Here is a 14,745-nt window from a genome sequence, read left to right as displayed (position 1 = left end):
ACAGCCACAGCGACAACAGAGTTGAGCCCTATCTGCGACTCACACCGAAACTCACAGCAATGCCGGATCCTTAACCCACTGAGAGAAGAGTTGCATCCTCATGGATACTTGTTAGCTTCGTTACTGTTGAGCTACAACAGGAACTGAATGTATGTGGTTTTAAGCTGCTCTGTTTGTTGTAACTTTTTATGTAGCAATAAAAACAAATGCACTTATGATCTAAGAAGGAGCTCTACAGAATTTAGTAAGTATTGGTAAAACCTAAGATTTGTTCTTTTGTTTTTGCTTTTTAGGGCTGCTCCTGCGGTACATGGAGGTTCCTAAGCTAGGGGTCAAATCAGTGCTACAGTTGCCGGGCTACACCACAGCCACAGCAACACCAGATCTGAGCCGCATCAGCTACCTACACCACAGCTCAGGGCAACAGCGGATCCTTAACCCATAGAGCAAGGCCAGGGATTGTTCCTAGTTGCTTTCGTTTCCGCTGCCCCACTACAGGAACTCCAACTTAAGATTTGTTAAAAAAAATTTTTTTTTAAACTTCTCAGAGTATTACATAAATAAGATGGAGAGGTGATATGTAACACTAATAATTACACCCTAGTAATAAAACCAGTCTTGTAGTTTAGAAACAATAGTGGCATTTTTTCCCCTTGGTTCCCTCTTGTCTCAAACACACTGTGGCTCAGACAACTGCTTATAGGAAGGTCCTCTGAGTAACATTAGCAGTCACATTTAGAAATGTCAGATAACTGCTCCAAGAAGGCGTTTTAAATTTCTCTCACAGCCCGAGCTGTCACCTTGGAGAGGAAGAGGTGGGTTCTGGGCCAAATCACAGGAAAAGATCTCTCTGGAATGCTAGGACTTCAAGAGTTACCTATTCCCACTCTAAGCAGGTAGATGGTTTGAGGCAGTGCCAAAAACAAGGCCTGGATTAATAGGAACATAGTAAGCACACAGTAGGTCCTCAGCAAATATCAAATATAGGAAAGCGGCATCAGCTCCAGAAAAAAATCCTCCCTTTGAAAATGTTGGATGGGAGTACCCATTGTGGCTCAGCAGGTTAAGAACCCAATATAGTCTCTGTGAGGATGCAGGTTCGATCCCTGGCCTCAATGAGTGGGTTACGTATCCAGCATTGCCGCAAGTTGTGCAATAGGTCAGCAGCTGCAGCTCTGATGCGACCCCTGGCCTGGAAACTTCTTATGCTGCAGGGATGGGCCTAAAAAGAAACAAAACAAAACCAATCAAAAACATGTTGGATGGAATGGTTTGTCTATTAAGCACTTATTAGTGTGGATTTGACTTGAAAGGTTAAATTTTAGTGACCCTTTCTGGTATTAACGTCACTAGCAAAAGTGTGGAATTTTCTGGCCATTCTGATGACGGCCAGTGAGTGGAATGAGGTGGGGGAGTGAGAGGAGAGAGTAGGAGCAGAGATGGGAAGCCTGGCCAGTGGAGGCATCCCAGGCCTGCTCTGAGGAGGTGCCATAGCCCTGAGAGACCGAGGTCAGTGACCTAACACAGCAGACAGCTGAGCTCACAGGTAAGAGGGACCAAGCCCATGTGTCTCTGTGGGGACCCGGTGGGGAGCCCATTTGGACATCAAATGCAATTAATGAAACAGGAGGGGGTGAGACGTGAACAGGGCAAAGCCCGAGAGGTGGTCGTGTGGTGACTGGACAGGATGACCCTCTTGCTACAGCTTGCGAGCTTGGTCAGGCCACTCCACGCCCCCTCCCCAAGCTTTGGTCCCCGTGGTGGAAAAATAGGGATAATTCTAGCACCCACCTCACAGTGAAACTGGGCTCCTGTGAAAATGAAATGAGATACTTCACACGGATGTGCCGAGAGATGAAGGGTGCGCCATAAATATTTATGATTATGACTCACAGAGGTGAACCTAAAGGTAAATGACAGGAGTGACTGGCTGGATGTTACAATGTCTGGGGAATGCTTCACAGTCTGAGTCTCATTCCAGAAAATTCCATGCTCATCCTGGTGACCCCACTAACATCGGCGCCTGCTGGTTTGCTCAGGGACAGTACCCAGCCTCTGGCAGGCCAGGCAGGCAAAGATGCCTTGTGCTACGTGGGAGCGGGGTGCCTGCCTGTTGTCGCTGGGGTGGCGGTGGCAGTGGCTGGTGTGGCTGGCCTTCTTCCCCTCCACCCCCTGCTCCCCGCCAGCCTCCTTCCTCTCCCTCTGCAGGGGCCCAACAGTGGCCTTCTGTGCTCCTTTCTCTCTCTGCTTCCGCTGTGGCTGAACTCACCCTGATTCACAAGCTCCAGCTCTGCCCTGGGCGGCCTCAGGGCACAGGGACCAGGCAGTGGGGAGGGTGGCTGTCTCCACACCCAGAAGGGAAAAAGCCCTTATACTAATCAGGGTTGAAAACCCCCAAATTATGGCCATCAAGCAGAAAAGAACAACAAGAACGGGGCAGAGGAGGCCGGCCGCTGTGGGAACGCGGGCAGCGCACACACGTGGTGTCTGAGGCGGCCCCAGACCTTCCTGGGAAGGGAACAATCTTTCTGGCTGATTCCTCTGACTCTGTGTTTCCTACAATTCTACGACAAACATCCAGGAACATGAGAAAAGGAAACCGAGAAAAAATGTGTCCTGTGATCCAAATTTAAGCAAGAACAGGACAGACAATGTGAGCCAAATAGAAATGAGGCCAAGAGTGCTTTCTTGGGGCCCCAGCATTTTTTTTCTAAATGCCCAAACCTGTTTAACTGCTTCTTGTGAACATAGTCCTGGGATACAGCTCACAATGGGAAAGGAAATCTAATTAGCACTGGCAACTTCACCTTCTCTCTTAGGTCAATCTAGTCAAACAGCACATTAACAGTGATTGCTACCCCATTGATTACTGACTGAAAGGAAAGAGAGAGGAAGTGGGGGGGGGGGAGGTGACACACTTTAATTAAGGTTATGGAGTTCCCTTTGTGTCTCAGCAATAACGAAGTCCAATGGTGTCCATGAGGACAAGGGTTCAATCCTTGGCCTCGCTCAGTGGGTTACTGATCCAGCGTTGCTGTGAGCTGCTGTGTCTCTTGCAGGCGCAGCTTGGATACCACGTTGATGTGGCTGTGGCGTAGGCCAGCAGCTGCAGCTCCGATTCAGTCAACAGCCTGGAAACTTCCATATGTGGCGAGTGTGGCCCTAAAAAGCAAAAAAAAAAAAAAAGTCTACAGTTAGGCCCTGAAAGGTGTTATTCACAACTCACATTTGGATATTGCTCTACAGTTGGCAAAGAAGTTGAGTAATTTTTATTACATTTGGTCCTATTACCGACCTGGGCGCTTGGCCTCCCTTAACCAATAGAAATTGATAAGAGGCCGGGCAAGAGATTCAGGCAAGGCTTTATTGGGGCCCCTGCTGCAGCAGGAGAAGGCAAAAGCAACTAACAGGTTCCCATGCTTGCTTCCAAAAAGGTTAAAACAGTGACCTGGTTCCTTATATGGGGCGAGTGTAGGGGCGGGTCCAGGGGTCAGGTCAGAGGCGTGGCTTGGATGGTCGGCCCACCCCTTAGCGGTGTTGTGTGCAGAGGGCATGCGCAGTACCCCGCCTTTGCTCCTAACACCCTGCTTTTGCTCTGGGCTCTTAGATGTGGCAACTGGGTTTTTAGTCTTTTTGTAACTTTTTGCCATTTTATTTGCCCCTAATTTGTCCCAACTGCGCATGTACACAGTTATTTTTAGTCCCTTAGAGTTTCTTTGTATTTTGCTGCTCTAGATGTTTGTCCAGGTACGAGCACTGCAGCCACTGCAGCAAAGGGTCTCAGGTCCCAGGTGCTGTCTCACTCCTTCACTACCTGGCTCTGAGGACGATGGTACTGGCCCCCTGTCACAAGTGAGGATGCCCTGCTGAGACTTACGAGATTGCTGCTTGAAGGAGGTCGCAGAGTGCCAAGAGTCCAAGGAGGCCTGATTCCAAACCTCCAGATCTTTCCCTTGCCCTGGGAGAACGGCCACAAGCAGGCCCAGAGAGGAAACTGAGGCACAGACTAGCAGAGCGACTCAGTTAAACGTTCACCATGTAAATGATACAATGGAGGACAGCCGCTGTGTTACAATATCTTGGAGTTTCACTATTATCTAAGTCAAAAACGACATCCAGCCGTGAGCTGTGGTGTAGGTCGCAGATACAGCTCGGATCTGGTGTTGCTGTGGCTGTGGTATAGACCAGAAGCTACAGCTCCGATTCAGCCCCTAGCCTGGGAACCTCCATATGCCGAGGGCGTAACCCTAGAAGACAAGAAATGAAAATAAAACTGAAAAAAAGACATCCAGGGACCTTCGATTTCTCATGGAAGGAGCTGTGTATCAAGAAAGCATCAGGCCAGTGGGAATGGGAAGGATTTAGCTATACTTTCTGTCTCATAATGTGCTAATCTGATTATCTCATAGTAGCTATTATCTGAGTCCTATGAATAATGTCATTCCAGTGTTTCTGGAGAATAGGAGTGGAGCTCCAGGCCCTTAAAAACAATCCTGGGCAGAGTCTGAGTAATCTAGTACATCTGAATCACAAGAAAGAGGCAAGTCTCGATTTGGAATCAGAAAAGAAATGATGCAAAGCTTTCTAAGCCCTGGAAGGGAGGGAAGCCCGGGCAGACCCAGGATCTGACTGCAAGGGGTTGGCTGCTTCTCTCCTGCCTATTCCACCACCAGCCGCCCCCGCTTCCCCAGCGCCCGCTGTGGCCTGCCCTCCTGGGCCCACCCTCCGCTCAAATCCTGCCCTTGTGATTGACAGGCCTCCGCGACCCGGAGGAGGAACCTCAAGGAGGAACCGGACCCCTCCTCGCAGGGCTGCTACCGCCACACAGAAGGGGCCCATTCTGCTTACAGGTTTGCTTCCCAGCCTGCTTCAAATCCCATTGAGGCCCAAAGCCCCCTCACTGGACCTGCCGGTTTTAGGATGCATATGTTTTTCCCCTTCCAAGCTCTTTTGTTGCATTGTGTATCACTTTCCTTACCTAGATACAAGGCTGTCTCCATGATGGGAGACCTTCCTTTCTAGAATTTCCAGGAAGTTCGGTTGCCTCCCACATGTTCAATTTCATGTAATTCAAACTGAAGTCTGAGACTCTTTTTCCTAATTCAGGAAAAGTTGTGAGCTTGGCAACCCAAATGGAAAGACTTTTTTTTTTAATGGTAGTGGATTTGGGGGGTGTTTTTCTCATTTTGGTTGTGTGCGTATGTTTCATAAAGTGCATCGGAGAATTAAACTCAAAAAGCAACTGCTTGGAGAGATAGAAACTCTTGTAATTCATGTTGTGCATAATGGATCTGGCAGGCCCAAGCATAGAAATTTCCAGAAGTGTTTGCGTGGCAGCAGTTCTTAGCCAATTCACATTTTTTAGCTGTCCTGGCCGGCTGCCCAGCCTACAGAAAAAGTCTTGTATCTCCACAAGTTTGGCTGGCCTCTCTGACGAGTTTCCAAACTGCATGGCAACATTGGATGAGCTTATTTTCAAGTGCCAAAAAACTCCTGCTACTTATATCGTTACTAAATACCAGATGTGTTTAATACAGAGCAGGCAGAGCCAAACCTAGGGTAATCAAATAACCTATCATTAACATTTTCTAAAAACAAAAAATGCAATTGGAACACCAGATTACTGTTTTTCTTTGTTTGCTTTACGCCCTATTACTGGAACCCCTAGGGTGATGGGAACAGGACTCGGGGTGGAGAGGCCGGCTCTGGCAGCGGCCAAGACGCTGTTTACAATCACACCCCTGCACATCTGAAACATGTGTGAGAAAGTCAAGGCCCCAGCAGATTTCCTCTGCCCCGCTGCTCACATCCCTACCCCTGCACTCCCCACCCCAGGGGGTTCTGTGCAGGCGGTGGCTCTCACCACGCGGGAAAGGCACGGAAAAGCTGAGGTGCCCTGGGATTTGACCTTGAAGGAGAGAACTGTAGAGGGAGACGGGTAGGTAGGGTTGGGAGTTGGCAAATGAGAAGCTATGCAAGAGTGGGAAGCTGCTACTGCTGGAAAAGTGCAGAGACATTCTGAAAGGCTTGAAGAGGCAAGAGGATGCTGTGTGTCTTTGTCAGAGGCCCTGGCGGGGCTTCAGCTGGTAGCCCTTGCAGTGATTCTTCAGGCACAAATCCCCAGTTCCAACCCCGCCCCATCCCCACCCTGCCCATTGTTGTAATTTCTCTTCCTTGCTTCCCCTCCCTCTCTTCTTCCCTCCCTCCCTCCCGCCCTTCCTTCCTTCCTTCCTTCCTTCCTCTCCCTCCTTCCTTTCCTCCTGTCCTTTCCCAGGCTTGAGTTGCCTGGGCATCCAGGGCGAGGGAAGCATGGTGCCTCTCTCTCTATTCCAGGCCATTCCTGCCACCAGTTTCCCTCCGCCCGACCTCCATTGCCTGGGTGCTCAATCCTCCGAAACTCTATGCCATCCCCTTTTTAGTCCTGCCTCCCAACGTTCTGAAAAGATGAAGAAGGCATCCTTGTCACCTCGAGGTTGGTGACCCCGGTAGATCAAATGGCAAGCATGAGTGTCAGGGGTGATTTGAGAAGAAAGATGGAAGTTTGCAAAATGAGATTTTATAGATGGAATCTCACCATAAGAAATTTGAGAGTTCATAACTATTCTGAAAATAGTTGTTATCTGCATTAAGACAACTGTATAAATAAAGGAATCAGTGATGCAGCCGGTTGGAGAGTTGTTTTAAGAAACCTGTCACTAAAAATGCAGTATAATCCAACGGTGCCTCGCCTGCCCTTTTGCCAAGGCAAACTCAGCTGGGAGGCTGCGGGGTTTCTCCACTGCGTGGAGTCATTAGGGGGATAAACCATCAGCCTGGTCTAATTAGCATTGAAACACTTCGCAAATATTTGACTTAAGGGGTTGCAAATAGTAAAATAATGTGGAGCTGATGTCTGCAATACCTTTCGAACTCGCCTCCTAACTATAGTCACATGTGTTTTACACATCAGAGGTGTTCCTGAAAAGTCAGGTGTGAATCCATATGCGACACGGAATTATGTTTCAGACATTCTAGGGATACTTCTTTTCTTTTCTTTTTTTTTTTTTAGCTTTTTGGCTTTTTGGCTTTTAGGACTGTGGCATATGGAGGTTCCCAGGCTAGGGGTCTGATCGGAGCTGCAGCTGCTGGCCTTCACCACAGCCAGAGCGACGTGGGATCCGAGCCGTGTCTGCAACCTACACTACAGCTCACGGCAGCGCCAGATCCTTAACCCATTGAGCAAGGCCAAGGATCGAATCCACATCCTCATGGATGCTAGTCGGGTTTGTTAACCGCTGAGCCATGATGGGAACACCAAGGGATACTTCTGACTTGGAGGAACTAGGTATCAGTGAAGAAGCTACAGAGAAAGCTTAATGCCCAAGACAGCTCATTCTGATGCCCCCTCCACCTCCAGCCTAGGCTGAGCCTTTGAGGACACTGTCAGCCTCAGCAGCGTCTCTGTTTCGTTGCTGGGTCTGAGAAGGAAAGGGCTAGTCCTAGAGAAGGGTCAACGGCAGGCTGTTGTGTTCCCCAGCAGCAAAACAGAGGAGGCTGGAGGAAACCACCCAAGCGCCAAGCTCTGCAGAGGGCAAGTGAAGTCGGAGTCTAAAAACAAAAAGTGGCGGAGCCCATCTCCTTGGAGCTGTTTATATTACATAACTCAAATAAACACAGCAGTGCAGGAATGGTTCCCTTGGCGGGGGCCGGTACCGCAGGGCCCAGAGGCGAACAAAAGGCATCTCCCCAGCCCCTGGTCAGAAATGGCTTCTTTAAAACAACAACAGCAACAGCAGCAGTAATAGTAACAATACTCAAGGACACACCAGGCCAATTCAGGAGGCTATCCTGAATAAATTAAGTAGAGGAATCATTCTAATTAGGACTCAAGAGGTGACTTTTTTTCCTTTTGGCTTCGGAGATAAATCCTCATCAGCAAAGTTGATGCCATAATGGCTATTTTCCTTTGCAAAGGAGGGAAGTGAGGCCCTTGGCCCTGCTGTGAAATCCAGCAGGAGCACAGAGGCCGCTTTCTCAGGCACTGGACAGGCGTCTGACTTTCCGACTTCAATCCCCTTGTCAGCCTGGGGCACTGCTGGGGGCGGGCGGTGGGGGTCCCCAGCCTTCTGGGAAACATCAGGCTATTCCATGGAATCTGCAAGAAGAATACAAAAAAATCCAAGTTACCAACTGGGTAAAGGGACACAGGTCCACAGGTCCCGCGTTTGAACGAAATCAGAGAGTCTGGAAATTGAGAGCAGGCCAGAACCGACTGCAAGCTTTTCCGTCAGTAGCCTGCAGTCTCCCGGGACAGCAACCCCTATCATATGCCAGGGGACAAGAATAGAAAGAAAAATTGAGAACACAGCCCTGAGCACGGGCTGGTGGTATTGGTTGCCAACAGTTGCCCCATTAGTAGGCTATGGGGACATGCGAGGGAACATTTTCTGTACGAGGCTTGTGTTTAAAAATACATCTTGCTTCAAAGCTGGCTCGGGAGTGGCTGGAGAGTGAGAGTTTGCTTTTTTTGTGCTCAGTAGGTGAGCATCTTTCGGTGACTTACTGCACAGCACCCACATGCTAGGTGACAGTGACCGAGACCTCAGCCTCGCTCCCAGCAAGCTAACATCTTAGACAATTCCTGGGTGAAAGCCGCACTCCAGAAACATCCTCGGCATTGGCTTGCTGGAGGCACATGGGGCTGGGGGCAGGAGTGGAGGTTAGCTGAGGGGAACACCTCCCCACCGAGGCCTCTGACCCTTCTTATTCCATGGATGTGTCCTTGGGGGTATTTCCCTCTCCTTGTCCTTATTCTCAAAAGGAGGACACCAGCCTCTACCCACCTCCTAAGGGTGTCTGGGAGGAAGCGCTAGCAGCAATGACTTAAAAACTTTTGGCGGGTAAAGGAGTTCCCGTCGTGGCTCAGTGGTTAACGAATCCGACTAGGAACCGTGAGGTTGTGGGTTCGATCCCTGGCCTTGCTCAGTGGGTTAGGGATCCGGCATTGTCCTGAGCTGTGGTGTAGGTCACAGATGCGGCTCGGATTCCCTCGGTGGCTACAGCTCCGATTAGACCCCTAGCCTGGGAACCTTCATAAGCGGCGGGAGTGGCCCTAGAAATGGCAAAAAGACAAAAAAAAACCCCAAAAAACAAAAGACACCTTTGGCGGATATGAAGTTCATGATCAAGTGCTGGATGATGGCTTCCCTCACCTACCCTCCCTCATGTGTTACCTAAGCACGCATCCCCTTAAATGCTTTGCTGACAGACTGCCCTGTGGGGTGTGAAGCTGGTCTGCCAAGAAGACATCTCTGGTTCCTCCAGAGAGGTTTGCCTTTGCAGGAACCGCTGAAATCCTTCCATGTCCAAACGCATATTCTGGATAGAAAACAACAGGTGATGCACTGCAGAGGCCAAGAGGCTGTTAGGACCCGCCCATGGGTGCCTGGGTTGGGTCCCCCTTTCCCGGGGGGGTGGGGCGGGGAGATGAGAGGGGACAAATCCACATGGCAGGGTCAAGTTCAGGTCTGCCTTGAAGAAACCCTGGGGACCTCCTTCTTGAAAAACAAGTGGGACAGTGTGACAGCTGCGTAAGGAAGCCAGAGAAAAGGGTCCCCGGGGAAACCTCCCCAGGGAATGCTCTGCTTGCGGGAGGCAGTCAGGAGTGACACAGAAGACAGACAGCAGGAGGGGGGACAGCCAGGCCCCACAAGCTCTCCAAGGAATCCAGAATTAGGAGCGCCCCCCAGATGTGGAGTCTGATGGTGCCAGGGCGACAGCAGCGCTAACAGTGATGATGGTAGATATTCTTGGGGCCTGTTTGCAACAGACTGTCCTGAAGCCACGGCCCTGGAGGGGCCCTTTCTGGAAAACATCTCCCACTCTGGACTCCTCACAGCTCCTGTGGTCGTTTCCTTTGGGGGGTTTTTATCAACAAAACACACCCCAGGTTTTACGGTTGCCAGATATTGATGGCTACTTTCAACTCCGGTCAGTGGTTCCTTAGGGCACACGGGCAGTGGGACATCAGGACAGGAAGATGGGGACCAAGTGTCTATTGGGAGACACGATGCCCTGGAGGTGAAGGCAGACTGCATGACTGTCCCCATCTGTGGGCAGAGGCCCCCTCTGAAGCAGGCCAGTGGACCCTCCTACGGAAGCAACTGCCGCTGGACTTGTAGCCCAAAGGCCTGGATCTGACTGACTCCCAGGATCGACCGTGTCCAAGGCGAGACCTGGGCACATTATTAGTGAACCTTTCTGAGATTCAGTGGCCCCACCTGTGAGCTGGAGCGGAGGCAACCTCCCTGTCAGGGCAGCTAGGGAGTTCCAAGGAAGCACCTGACTCCCGGACCCGAGGAAGGCTGGCTGGATCAGCAACATCTGTACAGGGTGTGCCCTCCCTAGTCACCTAGCAGGTGGGGTGTCTTCTGGTCCCCTTCCCTGGGGGGAAGGGGCGCAGAACCCAGAAGTCAGCCTGCCACCTCGCCAGTGGTCCCTTCCATTGCCACCCCTGTAGCTCCTGGTTACAGAGGGGGGAGTCTCCCTCTTTCAGGCCCCTAGGGTACCACCTGGAGAACTACAGGCCCAGAAAGAGTAGAAAAAGACGGAAGCTCAGTGTTATATTCTTTCTAGATGAATCTCCAGGCTGCAGCCACCGCCCCAGGCGAGTCCCGGGCCCGCAGCAAACCTGTCTGCTGTGGGTCTGTCTCAACATGCTGCTTGGAAAGTCCAGATTTTCAGTGTAAACTTTGTTCTCCCTGCCCTTTCTTCCGGGATTCACAGAGGCAGCTCTCTCTGCAGCCCGATCTGTCCCCATCTCCTTGGTGCTGAAAGCCGAGGTCACACATGTCCCCGTCAGAACAAGTCCTCAGTGCTGCTGTCCTTTGGGAGAGCGTAGAGCCTGGCCGGCCTTGGCCCCTGAGTTCGCCCGGGTGTCAGTTTCTCAGTGGCACTATTTTTGGCAGACTTTTTTTTTTTTTTTATCCTTGTTCTTTATCACAGCCCCGTCGGGCAAATGACAGCGGAATTGCAAGCTTGAATGGGCTTGTCTGACAGGCCAACTTTTATCCTGGGCTCCGCTGCCTGACTTTTAGAAAGGAACTCCGAGCAGAGGATGGTAATTTCACACCGATTCTTTGCTGTAATTTGCTTTGGGGTTTAAAATGTCGCGTTTCAATCACTCTGGCTGCGTGGTGTAAGGGAGACGAGGAGCCACGCGTGTGGCTAATGTGTTTGTAATAGGCACACACAAAAGCGCTGCCTTGCTCTGAAGCAGCAGCACTGGAAACACTGACCAGCAGGCCAAGGCACTCTGTGGCAGGTATAAACAAGTGCATTAAAAAGGAACTCATGATAGATTCCCCGCTCTGGCAGAAAAAGGGCTGCTTGTGACAGAAGCCTCACGGAGAACATCTCCATTCTTTCTAATAATTTATTTTTATTTTTGAAAATTCTTTCGGCTGCTTCACAGAATATGGAGTTCCCCGGGGCCAGGGATCAGACCCATCTGAGCTGCCACTGCAACCAATGCCATAGCTGTGGCAAGCTAGACCCTCAACTCACTCTACTGGGCTGGGAATCGAACCTGCGTCCTAGTGCTCCAGGGACATGGCCTATCCCATTGCGCTGCAGTAGACACTCCAACATCTCCATTTTGCAAGCATGTACTAGAATATCTTTATGCCCCAGGCTGCATTCAGCAGAGGAGCGGGGTGGTTTTAGGCAAACCCCCAAAGTAGGAGGGTCTGAAACCCGAGATAGATCTAAAGTCAGTGAGGCACAGAGATGAGATGCAGCTGAGGATGCAACACTCAGCTTGGATAAAGGGAAGCTGACAGGTTTAGACCAGAAGGGAAGGGAGTCTCCACACTGATGAGAGCTGGTTAGGCTGTGTTTGGAGCGTCCTCTAAGGAAAAGGACCGATGCTCCTAGAAAGGTCAGCAGACATGGCTCTCCCCAGCCTAGAATAGGAAGTGATGGCTTTTCCTGATTGATAACCTGCCTGTGGAAGCATCTGGCCTGTTCCTTCACTACTCTCACCACCCTCACGATGGAGGCCACACTGCCTGATGTTTGATTATTCTTCTTGGCCTCTACTGTTTCACGTTCCTTGCTCCCCACCTGGCCTATATGGGCCTTGAAGTCAGGAACCAATATCTAGCCATCTCTGTGTGCCCCAAGGCTCCTTTCTGGGGCTCAGCACAAACTAAGACTCAGTAACTACCTGGAGGATATCAGAGCCCTTCATGCATGGCCCCCAAAGTTTCAGAAGTACCAGTGAGACTGCACCAGGGCCAGGTAGGTGATTTTGAGGACAGCAAATCCCAGCTCATTCTTGGAGGCCTGTCAGGCTCCTGACAATCTCTCCCACTCACCTTTTGTGCCTTCTTGGCCTCAGCACCATCTGCTGTATATGCCAGCTGAGCAGCATGGAATGCTCCCAGGCCTCTGTGCCTTTGCACATGCTGCTCCCTCTGCCTGGCTGCCCTTCCCTCATTCTCCCATCCATGGACTTGTCTACTCAGCTCATGGTCAGCCCTTCCTGCCTGACAGAGCTGTCCTGGGGGCAGAGCTGGTGATGCCTCACTCTCTGGGTCCAGGGTACTTTCTGGAGGCCTGATGTGGTAGCTGGACCAATGGCCCTGCCATCAGGCTGGCAGGTCTTCCTCTTCTGTTGGGCTGTGAGTGCCTTGTGGGTGGGACCCACCTTCCTCACCTCTCAGCTCTTGGCCCTCAGCACAGAGGTACCCAGTACAGGTTCATCAAGTGACTGTGTTTCCCACATTTGGCAGATTGTGATGCAGCAAGTAATGTGGGGATGGAGCAAAGGGGATCCCACTGTGAGACCAAGTAAATGCTGCAGGGAGAGGCAAGGCCCAGGGCTTACCAGCCTCCAGTAGTGCATGAACTGCTTCCTTAAAGTCAATCTCTCTCTGTCTCTATACACACACACACACACCACACACACACACACCACACACACACACACACACACACACACACACACACACACACACACACACACACACACAGTCAGAGTTGGTGCTCTTTCCTTGAAGAATGCTAATACACCCATAAACATTTGGAGTCCTCAGATCATCTTAAATTATAGACTCTAACAGTCACAGGGAACATGAATTTCACAGAGTGCCACTTTCACACACAGCTAGACAAATCTAAGCTTGACTGCCCTGCCTTACCCGTTCCTTCTCATGGAAACCACATAAGACTCTCACCCACAGGGCCTCCCATCTCTCTATGCCTCTTGATGGACCCTGGTGCTTCCCCATGTGGCCCTGCTTGGTATGTTGCATTCTCTCCAAGGAAGCATAAGGATGTCTTTAAATTTTCTCCATCCCTCTCTGCCTTGACTTGCATCTGGTCTTACCAGACCCAATCCGAGGTAATATGACAACATAGATTCGCTGAAGCCCAGTGCTCAGAAAACCCTGGGCCAGGCTTCAGAGATGGGCCAATGGGTGATTGCTGCTGTTGCGTGTCACTCTGGCAGAGGCCACAGCACTCTCCTCTGGGAGATCTGGGGCTGATGGAAATCATGGCCAGCTTCTCAAGAAGCTTGGGCCAAAAGAACTCTTCCTTGCATAAAACTGGGCTCATCATCATCAGTATAAACATGACATGGCCTTAACAGAGAGCCCAAGTGAACAGTGTTCTCAGTGAGAGCACATGCTCACCCAGAGGAAGGGTGTTTATTGGCTCCTTCAGGGCCCAGGGAAGGGGCACTCACCTTGTAGGGAATGCCTATGTCTGAGACAGAGCTCACCTTGGGGGAGAAGAGAACAACAACCTCTCGGAAGAGGGTTAATTCACTCTTGGTGACTTGTGAAGTTGCAGAATCACACAATTATAGAATCTTAAAAGGTCAGAGGCTGGAAGGGAGATAAGAAGCCATCTGGGCTCAAAACCTCTTGTTTTAAGAATAAAAAAATAACAGGTGGGGTGGGCAAGGAAGGGTAGACAGGGGTGGGGTGGGGGGTTGGGATGGAAATGTTCTAAAATCAGAACATTTTGTGATGATGGCTGCACAACTATAAAAATAATGAAATTCACTGAAAGAAAAAAAAAAGAAAAAAGAATTCCAATTAAAAGAAAGACTTTCCCTCACCTGCATTTCCTGTTATGGAGCCCCAAATGAATGCTAATTTGAGTGCCAAGTCGAAAACAATTTCAACCTACCACCAGTGTTCATTTTGTGGGATTTTCTTACTGATGGAGGAATTGATGTATGTGCCCATCCATTCGTCTGTCCATCTGTTTATCTATCTATTCATCTCCCCATCCATCTCATCTTCTCCCTAGTAAGACATTTAGGCGGCTACACAAAGAGCATGGATTTTTGCTTGCTCTCCCTCCATCCCTCTTTCTCTTTCTCTCTCCCCCTTTCCTTCTTTCTTTCTTTCTTTGCCACACCTGTGACATGCAGAAGTTTCTGGGCCAGGGATTAAACCTGTGCCACAGCTGTAATCTGAGCCACAGCAGTGAAAACACTGGATCCTTAACCCTCTGAGCAACAAGGGAACTCTGCTTCCTCCTCTTTCCATCTTGTTTTTCTCTCCCACCTGAGATGGAGATGAGCGTAGCGAGGGGCTTGGCCCAGGTGCCGGTGTAGGAGAAAGGCCATTGGCACCAGTGTCACGGTGGGGTATTTGAAACCTTCCAAGTCCCTCCATCCATGGTGGATATCAACGAGGCAGGATTGCTTGACAGAGCGTGTGATAGAGGGAGGAGCTTAATGAAGGTATC

General features: G+C 50.4%; 2 long non-coding RNA genes across 2 annotated transcripts; one reads left to right on the top strand and one right to left on the bottom strand.

Annotated features, from left to right (window-relative positions):
• The first annotated feature begins 1,366 nt into the window (after positions 1–1,366).
• Positions 1,367–6,662, top strand: LOC106506002 (uncharacterized). Its single transcript, XR_014828363.1, has 3 exons — positions 1,367–1,546; positions 4,756–4,850; positions 6,334–6,662. It is a non-coding gene; the product is annotated as an uncharacterized LOC106506002 (long non-coding RNA).
• Positions 6,663–7,615: 953 nt separating this feature from the next.
• Positions 7,616–10,888, bottom strand: LOC110256752 (uncharacterized). The gene is made up of 2 exons (XR_002338680.2): positions 10,670–10,888; positions 7,616–8,134 (listed from the first exon to the last, which is right to left on the bottom strand). It is a non-coding gene; the product is annotated as an uncharacterized LOC110256752 (long non-coding RNA).
• Positions 10,889–14,745: the final 3,857 nt, after the last annotated feature.

The sequence above is a fragment of the Sus scrofa genome, chromosome 14 (assembly GCF_054392235.1).
Source record: "Sus scrofa isolate SSC_HxYL_T2T_F1_AM1 chromosome 14, Sscrofa_HxYL_maternal_Yorkshire_Landrace_v2.0, whole genome shotgun sequence".
NCBI classification, from domain to species: Eukaryota; Metazoa; Chordata; class Mammalia; order Artiodactyla; family Suidae; genus Sus; species Sus scrofa.
Note: the sequence above shows the minus strand (reverse complement) of the source record. Positions and strands in the feature narration are given on the sequence as shown.